Here is a 17,572-nt window from a genome sequence, read left to right as displayed (position 1 = left end):
ATTAATTTTGATATGTATATTTTTCTATGTTCAGAATGAATTGCCCTCTTTTGGTAAAATAAGTTAAAAAAAAAATAGGTCTATAGTAGTACAAGTTAATGAGTATATAGAGCAGATGGGAGCCAATTTTGAAACCTTAATGACAAGCTATTTTGTAGACTTTAAGAAGTCTATGAAGCAAAGGCTCAAAATACCAGTATCTCTAGTAGATTAACATATAAATGATATTTATTTCTTGGTTGACATTGATTATACATACATCCAAGTAGTAGTACCAAGGGTAAGATGGCTAAGGCCACTTGGTTATGAAATTAACATTGATGAGGCATCGACAACAATCACAACATTGCTAGTAGAAGACATTGATAAAAGTGAAAAGCCTTTAGCACTTTTGATGTTGTGAAATCCAAGGTAGAGATGGAGTTGAAGACTATTTCAACCCTAAAGAAGAAGGATAAATTGGTCAAGAAACTAAAGGCCAAATCTCGTGAAGGGACTGCTAAAGCAGCAGAAGAAGAAGATGATAATGATGAAGAAGAATAGGGCCAAGGGAAACTTGCCTTAACACAAGGCATGGGTGAAGATGCTGAAGAAGAATAAGGTGCTGAGGAAAAAGAACAAGTTGAGGAGACACCTATCAAGCTAGAACCAAAGAAAAGGAAAGCTCAAAAATAACCTGTAGCTCAACCCAAAGGCAAGAAGATAGCCAAGCCAAGCCTAGAAAAACCTACTACAAGGACAAGTACAAGAGCTACAATAAAGAAGGCTAAGGAGCAAGAAAAGAAGAAGGATACAAAGTAGGAAGGTCTAGCTAAGAAGAAGCTGAGAAGAAAGTATGTTGCACCTCCTGAATCAGATGAGGAAAGGACTGAATTTGATGACAATGGCCAATTTAGAGAGGTAAGTCACACCATCAAGTCTGATTTAGAAAATGTATGTGATAACATTAGAAATAATGCAAACTTATATGGCTTAAAGGCATGGATTTTAATAAATTGTGTAGAGAAGAACATAACATAGCTGAAGAATCTATCTACACTATGATGGCCAAGTTCAAGAACACTCCACTTGAGCTTAACAATTCAATGCCTAAGGAGTTTTATTCTATTGTTGAAAATAAATGGCATTGCTACCTTAATATGGAGAAAGAAATAAGAGAGTCAACATTGGCTTGAGTATTTCCTGAGCTCACTAAAGGGAAAATAAGCAAGGCAAATAAGAAGTATGGGAGAAAATTTGCACCCAGATATACAAAATTCAGTATCCTCTACATATGGTTGAGGATGTTGTGAAAAATTCCACACAAATGTGGAAATTAGTCTATGGCCCCACAATTGTAAAAGAAGGAGAAGAAGATCCCTTTGAAGGGAGAAATAATGGAGAGGAGGATGAAAATGAAAAGGAAGGTGAAGGAGAAAAAGAAAAGGCACATATAGTGGAGAAGAAAACACAAAAGGATGATATGGCAACTACTAAAGAGTAGAAAATAGAATAGAGTGTGCAAGACACACAACTGCCACCTCCAAGTAACCATAAAAGTAAAGGATGTTCCTAAAAATTTAGGTTAGAACATAAATCCATTGACTGAAGAGGATCTCAAAAAGATCCTTGACCAAACAACACTACAAGCCAAATTATGTAGCAATCCAGTGTTGGTTAGTGTAGATGAATTGCAAAAAGAAGTCACAGACTTAACTAGGGATAATATGGGAACACAAGAAACATCTTTAGTCATCCCTATAGATATAAGTGGACAACCTAAAGAGAAAGTTGTACAAGATACATCAGCCAAGGTTGACTCCACAGTCACAACCACAGTCACTACAACTATTGAGGAGCCATCAAATGATAAAATAGGATAGATGGATACCTCTGTTCCTACTACACAAGCACAAGGTGCACCACCTTAGATAATAACCATTGATCAAGGAAAATCAAAGGAGGAGAAGGAGACCTTAAAGGAAAAGGAGCAAGCAACAATTCAAACTTTGGTTAATCTGCCAGTCTATGGAACTCCAACAAAAATGCAACAAAAGCTAAGCACTAAAGCAGTACCACTTCAAATATCAACACCAGGCTCAAGCTCTACAAAGTTTACAAGGGTACTTCACTATGGAGACCCTACACTAGATGAAGAAATAGTCATTCCTAAGTATGACTATGAAACTATGAACATTGATCAAATCAATGAAGTGCAAGAGGCACTAGAGAGGAAAAAGAAGCAGGAGATACTCAGGAGCGAGTATAAGCAGAGGCAAGCATCGATTGAAATAAATGACATATATTTAGATGTGTTTAGCTTGCAGACACTTGATGAAACAAAGCCCATAATGGAGCAACTTTCAAACATAGTGGACCAAGTGTAAAGTGAAGACAATGATACAAATGCCAAGTTGATGGAATGGTTAGGAAAGTAGTTTCAAATAAAGGTAAATGAAAGAATATCCAGTGAGATAGCACTATATCAAGTAGAACTGGCAAAGAAAATTGAAAAGGTGAAGAAAGTACTTAAGAACATATTCTCATTGCACTCAAAATTGTGTGATCCTTCCATCTTCACACATGAGACTAGCCAAAGAATTATGAGCTTGGAGAGGAACTTGAAGATATTAAGTATGCAACTACCCAAAGATCCATCTCAAAGTGAGAAGTACTTTAACACAACGCTTCACACTCAAAAGGAATTAATCTTATTAATAGCAGAAGTGGCTAGCACAAGAGCCAAATTGGTATAGATACAAACCTCCCTCACCCCTCACATGGAAATTTTGCAGAAGGAACTAGCCTATGTAGAGAATTTAATAAAGAAAGATCCCAATCTTTCTACATTAGATGGCTTAGTTCACCTTGTAGCAAAGGCAACCATTCAAAATAAATCCCTAGAAGTTGCAATACAAAACTGGGATGCTGCTCTGAGAATTGTAATGGAAGTAAATAAGAACTTCTTGGCTACGTATTTGGTCAGTGTCTAAGACCCTTTGACATAAGTGTCAAAAAAGGGGGAGATATTGTTGATAAGGGGAGAAGAAATTAAACAAAAGGAAAAATTAAAGGCATGTTAGGAGAAATTGAAAAGGTAGAAGGACACTTAAAATTGCAAGGGAAGCATGTAAAAGGGGGAGCTAAGAGCTTAAATAAAAAGGGGGAGTAATAAAATAAATAGAGAAGGAGCAAAATAGAGCAAAACAAAGCATAACAAGGACACATTAGATAAAGAGTATCAGCATTGAAGACAAGGATTATCGGCTGAGGCACATCAATCAGAGATATTTTGGTTACAAGGATATGGCACATCAACTCAAGAGAGATACAAAATTTTGAGGTATATAGTCTTTCACAAATTTTTGAACAAATTTGAAGTTTTGTATATATGTTGAACAAAATGTATATTATAGTCAAGGAGATTAGTTTCATTATGTATAGTTAAGTGTTTTTGACACTCAAGTCAAAGGGGGAGATTATTGATCTCAGATTGGTTTCGACAATTGAGTGTCAACACACTTAAGAAATTTTCTAAGTTGATGCTGAGTATAATAAAGATGCTGAGTCACAATATGTGATGAGTTAAAAATTCATCAAGTGCCGAGTCATTCAGATGCTAAGCAAACAAACAGTGTCAAGCAAGTTCTAGATACCGAGTGACTAATAGATGCTGAGCAAAGTTCAAGTGTCAAGAAAGACAAAATTCAATATGTGCTAGGCATCAGTAACCAGTAAGTGTCAAGTAACACAGAATCAACATAAGAGTTTGTGCCCTCACAAGCTAAGATGTAAACTATTTTTGAGCTAACATATGGATAAATCTCGAAGGATTAAAAGATAAGATTGAATCTATTTGATTCCCTATGCAATCGACATGCAACCAATCAGAAAAATGGAAATATTAGAGCGGGAAAGATGGATGAGTCTCAATCATAGATTCATACCTAACCCTAAGTCACAAAACCTTTTTAAGGAGGTCAAAACCCTATAATTCAGTAATGTATGAGAGAGTATGTGAGAAGAGAATGCATGCAAGAAGAGAATACTAGCAAAATTTGAAGGAAGTGAAAGGGGTGAATTGACTTAGAAGAAGGAAAACATTGTAGTATCAGTTAGTAGAACAATGAATCAAGATCACAACAGTTTCATACCAGGTCATTGAGGATTAGATTGGATAGAACAAGGATCTAAAATCAGCATTAGCAGATTGTAAGTAATCAGGTCAAACATTCTACTATACTTTCTAACAATTGTATTAGAAGAATGAAATCCTATGGAGATAGGTTGGTTTAATAGCCATTATATAAAACCTTTAACAAGGTGACATTCCAAGTGAATGTTTTATAAATCCTTTAGCCAGGTACACTTCTGATAGAGTCTTAAAATCCTTTAATAGGGTAGGATCTAAAAATCCTTGTAAGCTTTTAATAGAGCAAGCCTTTCATAGGGAAAATCATGAGAATGGTCAAAATATGTAACCTTAATAGGTAAACTTTATTATTGTAGTAGTGAAGAGTTGTGGGTGTCATCCTCACCCACTTTTACCTTCTCATTGGAGGGTTTCTGGGTAATCATATCCGATGTCAAGTATTTTTATGGATGCATTTACTTTACATGTTACTTTTATATGTTCATGCATGCAATTTTTTTTAAGGTTAAAAGTTTTATTGGTCAAAGTTTAATACTTCTTATTCAACACCCCCCCCCCCCGAGAAGTACACTTCCCACTTGTTAATTCCAACATCTATTGTTTTTTTCTCCTCTCTTTTTGTGATAGGTGTTTGCATGTAGGTGATTCTTGGGAGTTGTGGGGTTCATCTTTCATCAACTTCAACATGGTATCAGAGCTCCAGATCTTCATGTTACTGTTCTATTTATGAGTAGTTTGACTTGACTTTTAGATTTGTACTTTTTCTTTCAAAAGGTCTCATTTTTTAGAGTTATTTTTTATTGAATATAGGGGTCATTGATTTTGGGTCACTTTGAGTCCAAACATACATCACCATTAAGCTTAGAGAACCCAAAAACTCCTATTTCCATATAAAATTTTTCCAATTTGGATATAGTTGGAATTTGAGGCTAAAATACATTGCTCCCATATTTGACATGTTTCCCAAGGTGAATTTTTAAATTTTTTTAATTGAAAAAAAAATCACAAAAAAGGGTTTTATTGAAAAAACTCATGATTTTTTTTTAAAAAGTGTATGTTTATTTTTTTTAAAGGTTTTACTTCAAAGAGTTTTGCCTTTTTTATCCTTTTAAAATCTTCCTAAAAAGGATACCTGCATCAACAAAATACTAACACAACAGAGATGTCAGAAAAGTACTGACACATTGCAAGTCTATCGCAGGTGTTGATGTCATCTTTTTTTGAGCCAAAATTTGATGGCCTTTAGACTATCTCTTCTATGATTTGCTTTGTCCTAAAAAGATATATTTCGTTTATTGGTTGTATCTTGGTCATACAGAAGTATTCTTTGACAAATCTTATATCGTCAGAAATGTCTTTTTGAGCTTGTCATGATGATGATGTAGGTTATTTGTACTTTTGGTGCTATTTGGTTTCATGTTTATGTAGTCAAAGCTAGAAGTTCTATTTTGCACTCTGGGAGACATATCTTGAGCATTTGATCTTTGATTTGGGAATTTTTTATACTATTGGAAAGGTATTTATGAGTTCTTTCTACTTATGCCAATTTTTTTCAAATTCTGCTCCAAGAACATTCTATTAAATCTTTTGCATTTTTGCATTCTAGTAGATATCTTGGTTGTTTCAGGTCTGACAATTGATTTCATTGCTTCAAATGATTCATCATGGGTTATTTTTGCAAACACACTGAGATAAAGTGTCACTTTATTGCATGTCAAGATCTTTCATATCTTTGTGTTTTATTGTACTCATACTGCATTATAAAGTACCTTAGGGGTTTCATGTTGGCCATATTCACCATCTTCCTTTATCAAGAGAATGTTCCTTTCATGATATTAGCCTCATGATGTGTTAATGACACGTGTCATTATAGATGTTTGTTCTTCTATTGCACTTTCAATGTTCTTGGTTCTTTCTGCAGGAGATATAACATTCAATTTCAATGTTCATGTCTTGCCTCTCAACATTATAGGGGGGTTATGTTGGTTCTATTTATTTCTTGGTTCGATGGAGTGAGCTATGTATTCAGTATTTGATCCTATGTACTAGGCAATTGCAGAGGCTGGATACCTATGCATTTTGGTGAGATAGATCATTTACCATATAAATATTCTTTTATTCCTTTTTTTGGAGGCCATGAAGATACCTTTCATTTTCAATTGATTAACTCTTCAAACTTAGTCTTCTCTACCCAATCATATTGTATACAATGGAGGTTCTTCAAATCAACAATTTGGTAGTGCTTGCAGCTTCATGCTTTAGTGGTGTTCTTCATGATCATGTGATGCCTACCCCTAGTTTAGTTTTATCTCTCTTGTAGGCTTCTAGGAGTAAGAAAAAGTCTAGGAGGAGTGGATGTAATGCCTACCCCTACTTGACTTTTCTGGTGGTATTGTCATATTCTTTTAGGCTAATTTTCTGATTGTGTTTATGTTTGCCTTTTTTAATAATGATATAGGTATGTTTAGTTAGTGATTTTAGTTATTGAATGATGTTAGTTAGACAAATGATTTTTATGTGATTTTTTGGGATACTTACCCCATACTTGCATGTGTATGGTGTGTGTGTATGTTTTTTTTATGTTTGACATTTTTGATGTGGTTGAGGAAGGGAGTCATAGTCACTTGCTAGTTAGGATCTACACAGTGAACCACTTCCTACCATTGTCTGTCTAGTTTAGAATATTGTGTTTGTACATGCATGGATTTTATGCAGATTGTAGGTACCAGGTATTGACTTCCCTAAATTTCCAAGTTGATCATACCCTATCGCAATATTTCAATGGTATAAGTGGGGAGATAACTCTTGAGTCCAAATCCTAAACCCTAAGCCAATTGCCCTAGAAAATAGGACAAGTATTTGAGTTAGTTTACCCATCCGAATTCATCAAGTGATGTGAATTCATGATTTTGACCTTGGAATTTGATTATGTTCTTTTCCTTTAGTTGAATTGTCATTTTTGGTTTTCTGGGTATGTGGTGATTTTCTATTATTATTAAATCAAATTAAAAGATAATTTAATAATTAAATCTAATGAAAATTTTATAAAGAAATTTGATATTTAATTATATTTAATTAATTGAGAAATTAATTAAATAAAAGAATTAAATTTAAAGATTTGATTAAAGTTCTATTTTGACGTATTTATATTTATTTAATTTAATGATAATTATTTAGGAGTTTTATTTTAATAATAAACTCTAAATAATCACTAGTAAATTTGACCCCATTTTTAGACCAAAAATTTTGACCATCTATTAAAATGGGGTCAAATTGGTCAAAAAAATGTGTTTTTTTAAAAATCCATGCCCGTGTTGGTCAAAATTTTGACCAACACAGGCTTGTTATGCCATGTCCATTGAAATTTTGACCAACACAAACTTGTGATGTCAAAATTTTCCCTCCTCTTCGGGTATGGATCCCAAATTCAAATACAAGCCCATTCAGGTGTGAGAAAAACTTTCCTGTTTTGCCACGAAAAAATGGTGAAGACAAGATCATTGCAATGTGCAATTTGTAATAGAGTGTTGTAATGGTCTTAATTAGGCTCGTTAGTGTATCGGCTTGGGGATAAAAGTGGATGAGGTTTACGACATTGTTTCTTATAAGGTTAGATTTTCCTTTGAATGGAATGTTTGCTTGAGTTCTTTTTTTGACATTTTTAGAAAGCTCATTGATGTAAAGTCTAAGATATTTAGAAAATTGAGAAAAAATTGTTTGGGTTAAGGCTTTTGGATAAATCTGTGTCAATTTTTGAAATAAATTCAGTAATAGCTGGACATTCTATAATAAAGAGTTGTTCCCCTATTTTGCTGCTCCTAGATAAAATATGCATGGATCATGTCTAATTATTCTATGTAAGTTGTTCCCCTTATTCTCTTTAGAGTGTGTAAGATGGACTCTGAATAGCTTGTGCAGGTCATACCCCTGATTCTCAATTGACAAACTATCTAAGATGTCCTCACTGACATCCTTGATTAGTTTTACCTCCAAGCCTGCATCCTTTATGGCTTCTTTGATTGCATTGATCCTCTGATTGCAGCAAGGATAACATTTCCCAGCTATGTCATGGACATGCCTGATTGGATGTAGAAACCATCTCTGGTTTAGCCATAAACAAGACTACATTGAGAATTATGGTGATTGGATTTTATGATAAATTTATGTATGTCTATGGAGCATAATTCCTTCATCAGATTGTTGTGGTTGTGTTATTTGTTACCTAACTTATCTATTTACTCTTTCTAGATTCAGGAAGTGCTTAAAATTCAACATGAACATCTACAGTAGTTAAAGACATAATACAAATTAAGATAAGGAAAGGGCATTGTGAACAGAAGCACAGACCAAGCATAGCCAAGTAATTATTGTATCAAACCTAGATTTGTTAGGAACAAAGGTGGTAGAGGCATTAGCAGCTTCACCCATTAATTTAGTAGATCTAGTTACTAAAAATAGGGATCTAACAGACTTGGCAAGGGCAAGATTCAAGGCAATTTCTACTTGGTAACATTACACTCTTGTCTAGGATATCTTGCTCAGAATCACCTAGGAATCATACCTGGTCTTTCATAACCCCCTATTGGAAAAGAAGTGTGAAATAATTTATAAAGAGGTGTAGACTATTCCATAGTTTGTAAATGTTGCTGTTGAAGGCCATTCAATATTAATCTTGGCTGACTTCATTATCTTGTCATTAAAATTCAATAAATACTAATAAAATTATTATTATGATTGGTCTGATGATAGGTAGAAGAATTTTATTAATAGTTAAGATGGTTTGTTTGCAGGAAATATAGTAGCACTGCAATTTAAAACCCCAGTATGGGAGCAGTGTATGACCTGACCAAACCCACTCTACTCATTTGAAAACCTATTTTCTATTTCATGAGAATGGTATATTTAATCATTATTGGAATCCTCACTATAGCTATGTTGGTTTCAATAGACTTATAAGACAGACGAATATGGTACAGAGGAAGGAGGAAAAGTTTACCCTCTTAACAAGGTATGCAATTCTATAACTCTTTCAAGATAAGAAGCTTTTCATCGAAGTTACCCAAGGTCTCATCTATGTTTCTGATCGAATATTTTGATGATAGCTCAGATGAAGTGATCATAGTGGTCGTTCATTATTAGAAAACTCAAATAATAAATGTTTTCTAATGACATTGATAAACACAAAATATATAAAACCACCTTTTTAGCATTACAATAACTATCTTGAGTTCCAATAGATCATACAGCTCTACCATAGGTGGAAATTGTCATTAATTTTTGCAAATCAATTTTTATGCAAGCAAAAAAGAAAATGGAAGAGTCATATATCATGTAAAACATCATTATAAGGATCATGTACTTGCAGAGCTGAGTAAAATGCCATTTACAATAGTAAAAAAAACAATCGTCAATGTATTTTTGTCTCGACGATAAAGTAATATTTCTATAAGTCAGATTGCCTAATCGGTGCAACTAAACAATTCATTTTTTCGGAAGTTGCTAGAGAACTTAAACCAAAAAAGAGATCATAATAGTTGAATATAACTGTCCTACATGGATCTAGTTAAAGGTGTAGGAGAAAAAAAATAGGAGGTGTTCATTTTTTGATTAGTTTTGACAAGGTTAAGTGTTTATATCATGGTTTAATTATTTTGTATGACATGTTTGACTGGGATTGTAGTAGCTTTTCTGAATAGATGTAATATAATATAGTAATAGATATAGGAGATATTTGTAGGGCTCTATTTCTATCAGCTTCTAGCTTCTTTTGTAATCTATTTTTTATGATTAATAACATCATTGTTGCTGCAATAATCTACTAAAAATTATACTTTGTTTTATGCTCTGTCTCTATACTCTAATTTATCTTTTAGATCCAATCGACACATGTTTTAGGAAAATAATAGCTAACATAGAGCACATTGTTGCAAATTAATGGGTATCTAAAATTTTCATTTTGATCAGACTCATTATAAGTCCATTGGACTCATTGATATTTTCTATTTAGCCTATCTTAATGTATAATTCCCAATCGTAGCCAGCATCTTATTATATTTCCCTTTGACAGAATGGATATGGATCAGTTAGTTGGGCCCCTACCTTCGGTAATTGACAAAATTTGGAAGAAATAGGAGATAGCAAGGGCCATCTGTTGCTGTTGAAACTATGGTAGAGGGATGAGGAGCTCATAGCTCATTACATGGAAGTGAAGGAGTCAAGAATTGATAGCATGAACAAGGAGATCTTCCAACTTGTTTGTTGCTACTTTTCTTTCAACTGGATTGTTCTCACTCTGCTCTTGACCACTGGTAGTAGTGCTCACACTTGTAGCAGATGGTGGATTCCTTGTAGCACTTCTTTGATAACCTCTATGATTCTCATATGTGCTTTCTTGTACAAGATTTTCATAAGGGGGAGAGTTCATATGGGGTTGCTGAAAGATAAGGCTGTTTTGAGAAGTGTGAGAAAGTGTATTCAAGAGCTGAGGATGAAGGGTGTGAGCTTTGATCTTTTCAAAGAGCCTCAAAATGCCAAGGGAATGAAGAGCTCCAGTGTGGAAACCAAATTGAACCCTCTCAGATGGTGCTCTCAATACAATGAAGACAAAATATAAATAACCAAGCTTAATTTATTAGACAAAATTTATAACTTGTCCCCAAGTTTTGATACATTTAGAGAGGCCACACATGGTTTTGGCTTGCATACTAAGTGCTGAGAAGACTAAAATCACATCATTCAGGCATTCATACATTCTCACTCACTATATCAGGGAACACTTTGTCAGCTTGCTGTGAATTGCAATACTGATTAGGAATTATTATATATACATAGATAACATGTCCTTCCTGTCCCCACCAAAGCATTCTACATTCCTATCTTCATCTATTTTCTTTCCTAGGATATTGGTCCTATACCAAAAGTATCAATTGGTTTTGAAGTCTGAAGTGGCAAGAAGCAAGGGAAATCACCAATTTTTGCTTCTTAAGCACATTGTCAGGGCACTTTGTAAGTTTTTCAAAGCCCATAAACTAGTTGGGTATGATCTTTGTCAAAAGCAAAGAAGATATTTTGTATTTGAGGATGAGATGATGGGGAGACCATGCACTGCTCTTCCACTGGATGTCCCAAAAGGGCATTGTGCAGTGTATGTGGGTAATGAAAGAAGTCAATTTATCATCCCCATAAATTACTTGAATCATTCTGTATTCAGGGCATTGCTGGAGAAAGTAGAGGAAGAGTATGGATTTCATCACCAGATGGGATTAACCATCCCTTGTGATGAAGTTGTTTTCCAAAACTTGATATCTTGTCTAAGGTAAAAGTCTCCAATCCTTTGAAACAAGCATGATTTGAACTTAATCTGTGACAATTGTCTCTAGGTTTTGGTGTTGATGGGGTAAAATTGCTATAATATTTGATTCCTATCAAATATGCCAGTGTTTGATGCTTTTCAAACTTTGAATACTCTACTAAGGTTGTATTGTCTTATTGCATGAGCTTGTTCGAGGAAGCATGTGAATGTTGTTCTAATAAGTTGTGGATGCTTCTGTAAGGGACTAGGATTCATTTGCTATTAATTTACCAAATTTCTTACAAATGTATTGTGAGGATGGTGGGGCATTGCATGTCTTAGATTTTTCCTAGAAGCTCAAGCTGCTAGATGTTTACTTATGTGCTGCATGAATTTCTTCTGAGAAAGTGTGATCAATTTGGACTTGGGTTTGTGTGAAATTTATGGTCTTCATCGTAATGCTAGTTCTCTTTGTATGTTAATTAAATTCAAGTAATTTGGTTTGTAAAATCATCTAGTCTAGAAATTTTTTCTTTAGCTCATGAATGCTTAAGTCCCCAAAGTTTGAGTGGTTTCTAAATTGATTATACTTGCATAAAATTTAATTTTGTTTCTATTTTTCCCCTGTAGCTTGAGCTTATTGGATCAAGCGGCTTCAGTCACCTACAACCATGTGTTTTGCAAGTAAGTAGAGGTTTCCAAACATAATAAATAAAAAAGTACAAATTTTTTTTTTTTGGGTTAATGGTGGAGATTTACATGTTTAGCTTATATAATCTGTATGTTATTGAATTGGATTACATGATTATTTTTTATATCAATGATTTAGATCACATTCTGTGATCCATCATTAGAATGAAAGAGTCCATAAGAAGAAAAATGAATGAAGTTGTGAATGTAAACTAACTAAAAAGGTTTAAAAAAAAAAAAAAAACTGAGATGAGAGAAAGTGTAAGAGGTGTTAGATAACTGTCCATTGATATGACAAAAAAAAAATTTAAACGAACAAAGAGAAAAAGAGGACAAGATAATACAAAATATGTGTATATGTACATACATAAATATGTGTATATGTGTACACATATTGAAAAATAAAGAATATTAAAGCTTAAACAAAAAAAAATAGAAAAAAAGGAATAAGCTTATATATATTTATTAATCTTTACTTGCACTAAATTAGCTTACATGTCTTTTTGGTTTGCAGTGCTTGTATTTTGAGGTCTATAAAATTTGCATTTGTATGCCTAGTCTGCAAAGTGCCATGTTCACGTAGAGGTAATTTGAAATCTCTTATTTTGTGTACAATGTTTTTGGAATAGTATTTAGAAGGTCCTTGAGCACAACCCTACCAAATCACACTTCTCAATCAGAACCTGAAATAGGCTTGATCCCATAAAATTCCATCAAATCAGGCTTTGATTTCTAGTTATTCATGGGTAGGGTCCTAGATTGAAATTTCGTCTTCTTTTGTATAAAATTTCATTCTTTTCAATTTATTATAATTATTGAGAGCTTTTCACCAGTATATAATGATCTCCAAAATGGTTGGTCTCTTCCATGAAAATCTATTTACCGTTGGCGACTTGCTAGGGTTATGACCTTTTTAATTATAGATGCCAAGGGCGATGGTATGATGCAAAGCTCTGATTCTTTCCTTATCAAAATTTAATTATGTACACCTTTGTGATTGCAGAGGTTCATCTTGCACCTCACATGGATAGCTTAGTTATCATATATAGGAACATGAAAATTGCTGTTGGTGTTGAACTTTATGGTTTGCAGCCTTGCATGTCAAAAGACTCTAGAGGTAAATTTGATTCCCCTACATCCCTCCTTGATTATGCAATGCTTTTTCTCTTTTCATTTAAATTTACCATTGTATGATACACAATACCAGATGACCCAGACAAGGAGAATATAATTCCTTCCCCAAATGGCCTCAAGAAAAAGCCATCTATGAAATCTGGGGGAAAGATGAAGAGGGCTAAAGGATGTGGTTTGAAGCCTTCTCGATTGTCAGTGGTTTCATCTCATCAAGCAATAGAAAAAACAAAAATAGAAACTATTGAACAAGAGTTTCCTGCTCTAGCTATTTTTAGTCCTCATCAGCCTGTGAAGAATTCATTCCCAACCAAGAAGAGGGTTCAAGTTTCTTTATATCCACGTGGTAGTGTTGAAAAAACACCTCTTAGAATGTGAACAAGCCTTCCAACTCTAAAGACAACGTATTCCAAAGTGAGGGAGGTGGTATTAAAGGAAATTTGCTTTTGAAAAATTTGGATACTATACTTTTTGATTCTGAAGGTTAGACATGTCTTCAATCAGAACTCGAAACATGTGTGATTGCTCAAAATTCCATCAAAGGTAATCCTGTGAATGACAAGGTCCTATTTGATGAACATGGAAATCCTTTACTATCACCTTTTTTTTAGCTTAGAGACTATGAGATTGAAGAAGTTGATGGCACTTAGATGCCTAATTCTCAACCCACTTAGTTCACTCAAACTACACATGCATCACCCTCTGTGTGTCCATCTTTTAGCGATCTCAAGGATTATGACAATGAAGGTTACCATCAAGAGGTTCAAAATGTGAGTAGACTCTTCCCTACTTCCACTGTTCTATTAAATGCATGCATGCTATGTCTCATGGTTCTATCTTTGTTTTTCTAATCGATGGAAATGAGTATGGACTTAGCCAAGTTTATCTAAAACATTGGCCTTTGTAATGTTTTTAATTTTGTCGAGGAGGATATCAATGTGCTTTAGAAACACAATGGGTATTGTATTTTCTCATGAATGTAGTTACTTTGGTAGTGTGTATTTTATTAGGTACTGATAAATGCAAAAACCCATTTGTGCCTTACCCATATTGTGGCTTTGTTTCACTTCTCATATAGGATGGATGTGAGATTGGGATCACAGTTCCTGACACCTTTGATAGTGAGATGTTTGAATGGACTCAGAGACCTTGCTCACCCGAGCTCAACTTTAGCCCAAGAAAACAATAGGTACCTCTGTTTATTTTTTTTAGCTTAGGCTCTTTATGTTAGAACTGATCATATTTTAATTTTTTATCAGTGTCTGATTCATCAAAACTCATCTTCAATGCAGTTTCCTAGAGAATCAGAGATTTTTTAGATGGAATCCAAGTTATTGGAAGGAGATGATGCATTAATTGTCAATGGTGTAAACAAGAGCCACAATGAAATTATTCCAGTTATTACAGTTGAAAGTGCAAATGGATCTGATATAGAAAGGGAACAGGAAAAGGAAAATAGTAATTAAAATGCTAATGTCAGACCTGCAGTTGTGCCAAAGAAACCATCCAGGAAAGAAAAGGTTAAGTTTTTGAATAGTGATGAACAAATTTTCCATAAAATGAAGAAAAATGGAAATGTTAAGCTCGAGGCAGAAATAGTTGGTGAAAATGTAGTTGGCAAGAAGAAGAGAGGGAGGAAGCCTAAAAGGAGCAGTGGCAGGAATCTTAATGATGAAGGATTCTCTCATGTGAGAGATTCTTCTGTCAGCATAGGTGTTGATGAGTCTCGGCCAGATCCAGATATGGAGTTGGCTTTTACAAAAGCTAACATATTTGACGTTATGTTTGGCTTGTCCACAAGTAAGCCTGCAACTAATGATTGTGTATCAAAAAAAATAGTGACATAGAAGTTAAGGATTGGGAAGGCCACCATCCATTGTATATTCTCAGCACTACCCAGAATGAAGTACATGAACATATAACTATAAATTTAGCACAAGTGAGTATAAATGGTGTTGGAAAAATTATCAGTGGTGGCAATCTAGAGACAACTATACTAGCTGACACAACTGAGTGGCAGCCAGAAGCCCTTGGAAATAGTTTAGGAAGTGATTCTAGCACATTGAAGAATCAAGTTGTTTGTGCTTTTTGTCAAACATCTGGCAATTTAGAGGTGAGAACATTTAGGTTATTTTCTTCCAGCATCCACGTATTTCAGTTCATGGTAGTACCAACCTGCATATTAATGTTGCAATCTTTCAGGCTGGAGGTTAGATGATGCATTAAAACAATGGAAGGGCAATAACTAAAGCAAAAGAGATGTCATTAAATGTTGTGCATGTGCATAAGTTCTGTGCTAAATGGTGAGGATTTGAAAGAGTATAGTTTCATTCTTTTGAAGATATGACATTGACTACTAAGTTTGTAGCCTAATACTCTCTTTTAGTGTCCCTTTGGGTTGACCTATATTGTGGTCCATTAATTTAGCACCTGTAAACATATTTAACATTGATTGAAATATATTGGAATTCTTTGCACCAATTTTAGGGCACTAGTTGTCTACTTCAAAGGTGACTGTATAATGAATCTCGAGATGGAAATATCTAGAGGCACAAAAATCAAGTGCACTATATGTGGACTAAAGGGAGCAGCTCTTGGTTGCTATTTTACAAAGTTCCATAAGAGCTTTCATGTTCCTTGTGAACTATCTAACTTAGAGTGTAGATGGGATATTGTGAGAAATGAAATTTCGTGCCCTGTACAAGTATTTTTTGCATTATTGTACTAGATAAACTAAGGTCTGAATTGTTGTTGGTTGATTGTCTTGGTGCCTATAGGATGATTATGTTATGCTATGCCCTACTCATGCATCACACAAATTTCCAAAGGAGAGAAAGCCTAAAGCCACGAAGCAAGATAACACTCTTCATACAAGGGGGAAAAAGATTACTACAGAGGCATTACCCTGCAGGTCATTGCTGAATTTACTTTGAGAAGTAGCAATAAAGAGTTATTTGAATTTCTCATGTTCTGTTTGATTGTGATGATATTGTCTCATCATGTGTTTGACATTTACAAAGGTAACCAAAGCTTTTCTAGTATACTTGCAGGTTCTGAACCAAGGCAAAGATGGACATGGCCTTTAGGTCTGTCTTGCAAGTGGGTTTTGTGCGGCTCTGCACTTGACACTACCCAAAAGGTATATAATGAGTGTCAAATTGTTACAGTAATGTTGTTTCTTTTAAATGCTATTGCAATTTTCATTCAATAAAAAAATCTCATTTAAATGTAGGAAACTCTAAACAATTTTGCAAATTTTGTTGGTGCGACTATCTCTAAGGCATGGAGTCCAACCGTAACCCATGTAATTGCATCTACTGATGCAAATGGTGCTTGCAGAAGAACACTAAATTTTTTTATGGAAATCTTGGAAGGAAAATGGATACTAAATATAGATTGTAGGTTTTATGTTCCTATTGCTGATTGTTATGTCTTAGTTACTTTTTGATTAGAACTGACTATTTTTTTTTCAAGATTCTTTAAAGTACAAAACACTAAGTTTCAGCCATAATACATGTTCACTAATAGAGTAATAACACACAAGGATCACATCATGCCTTAAAGAGGGGTCACCAGTTCCTGATAGCTTCTACATTGGGAGAGAGATGTGAAGAAGTGGAGGTTCAAGCACAAACCACATCTGATTTCATCAATTGCTTTGATGCCGAGCAGATAGGCTCAACATTGCAAGGTTTATTTAATCAAAGTGGAGATGGAAATGAGGATATTTTTTATTGGAAAAGTGATGATCCCTTTTGGCTGGGAAAATTTTGGTCCAGTCCATGACTTGGCAAGATCTCTACATTCATATTTTATTATTTATATGGATCCATTGTTCCAGATTTTTTGTTTATAGCTTGGACATCAAATACATGTAAATTTTTCAAGGGTTCCATTGTTGTAAGTATTCTTCAGCACACAAAATTTTCAACATTTTCAACATGGGTTATACTAAGCTTTTATCATACGGATTTATTGTATTCATGTTCCAATTTTTTTTTTAAAGAAATCATGTTCAAATATATAAATTTATTTAGTCCCAAATTTTTTTTAGTGATATGAATTTCTCAAAATGAATTTTATGCTAATCATCTATAAGATGTAATCTAGTGACTGTCGAAGCTATGGTGTTAAGTACTTTGAAAGATGAATTAAACATTAAGTACTTTGAGATCTTAGGAGCTATGTAGTGAGTGTTGAGAACTTATGGTTCATGGGATTTACATTTATGTTTGCGCATGTCTAGATGTTGAAGAGAATGGGATATTCAGATGTAATGAGTATGGCTTCTAAGTACTCTTCTTTTGTAAATGACAGGTTACTAACCA

At 34.2% G+C, this 17,572-nt stretch overlaps 1 pseudogene; it reads left to right on the top strand.

The window, feature by feature from the left end:
* The first annotated feature begins 10,556 nt into the window (after positions 1 to 10,556).
* LOC149543400 (protein BREAST CANCER SUSCEPTIBILITY 1 homolog) lies at positions 10,557 to 16,855 on the top strand (annotated as a pseudogene).
* Positions 16,856 to 17,572: the final 717 nt, after the last annotated feature.

Source organism: Cupressus sempervirens, chromosome 8, assembly GCF_028749045.1.
Source record: "Cupressus sempervirens isolate cs-2001-9-10 chromosome 8, ASM2874904v1, whole genome shotgun sequence".
Classification (NCBI taxonomy): Eukaryota; Viridiplantae; Streptophyta; class Pinopsida; order Cupressales; family Cupressaceae; genus Cupressus; species Cupressus sempervirens.
The sequence above is the reverse complement of the archived record's forward strand: the minus strand, read 5'-3'. Positions and strand labels throughout refer to the sequence as shown.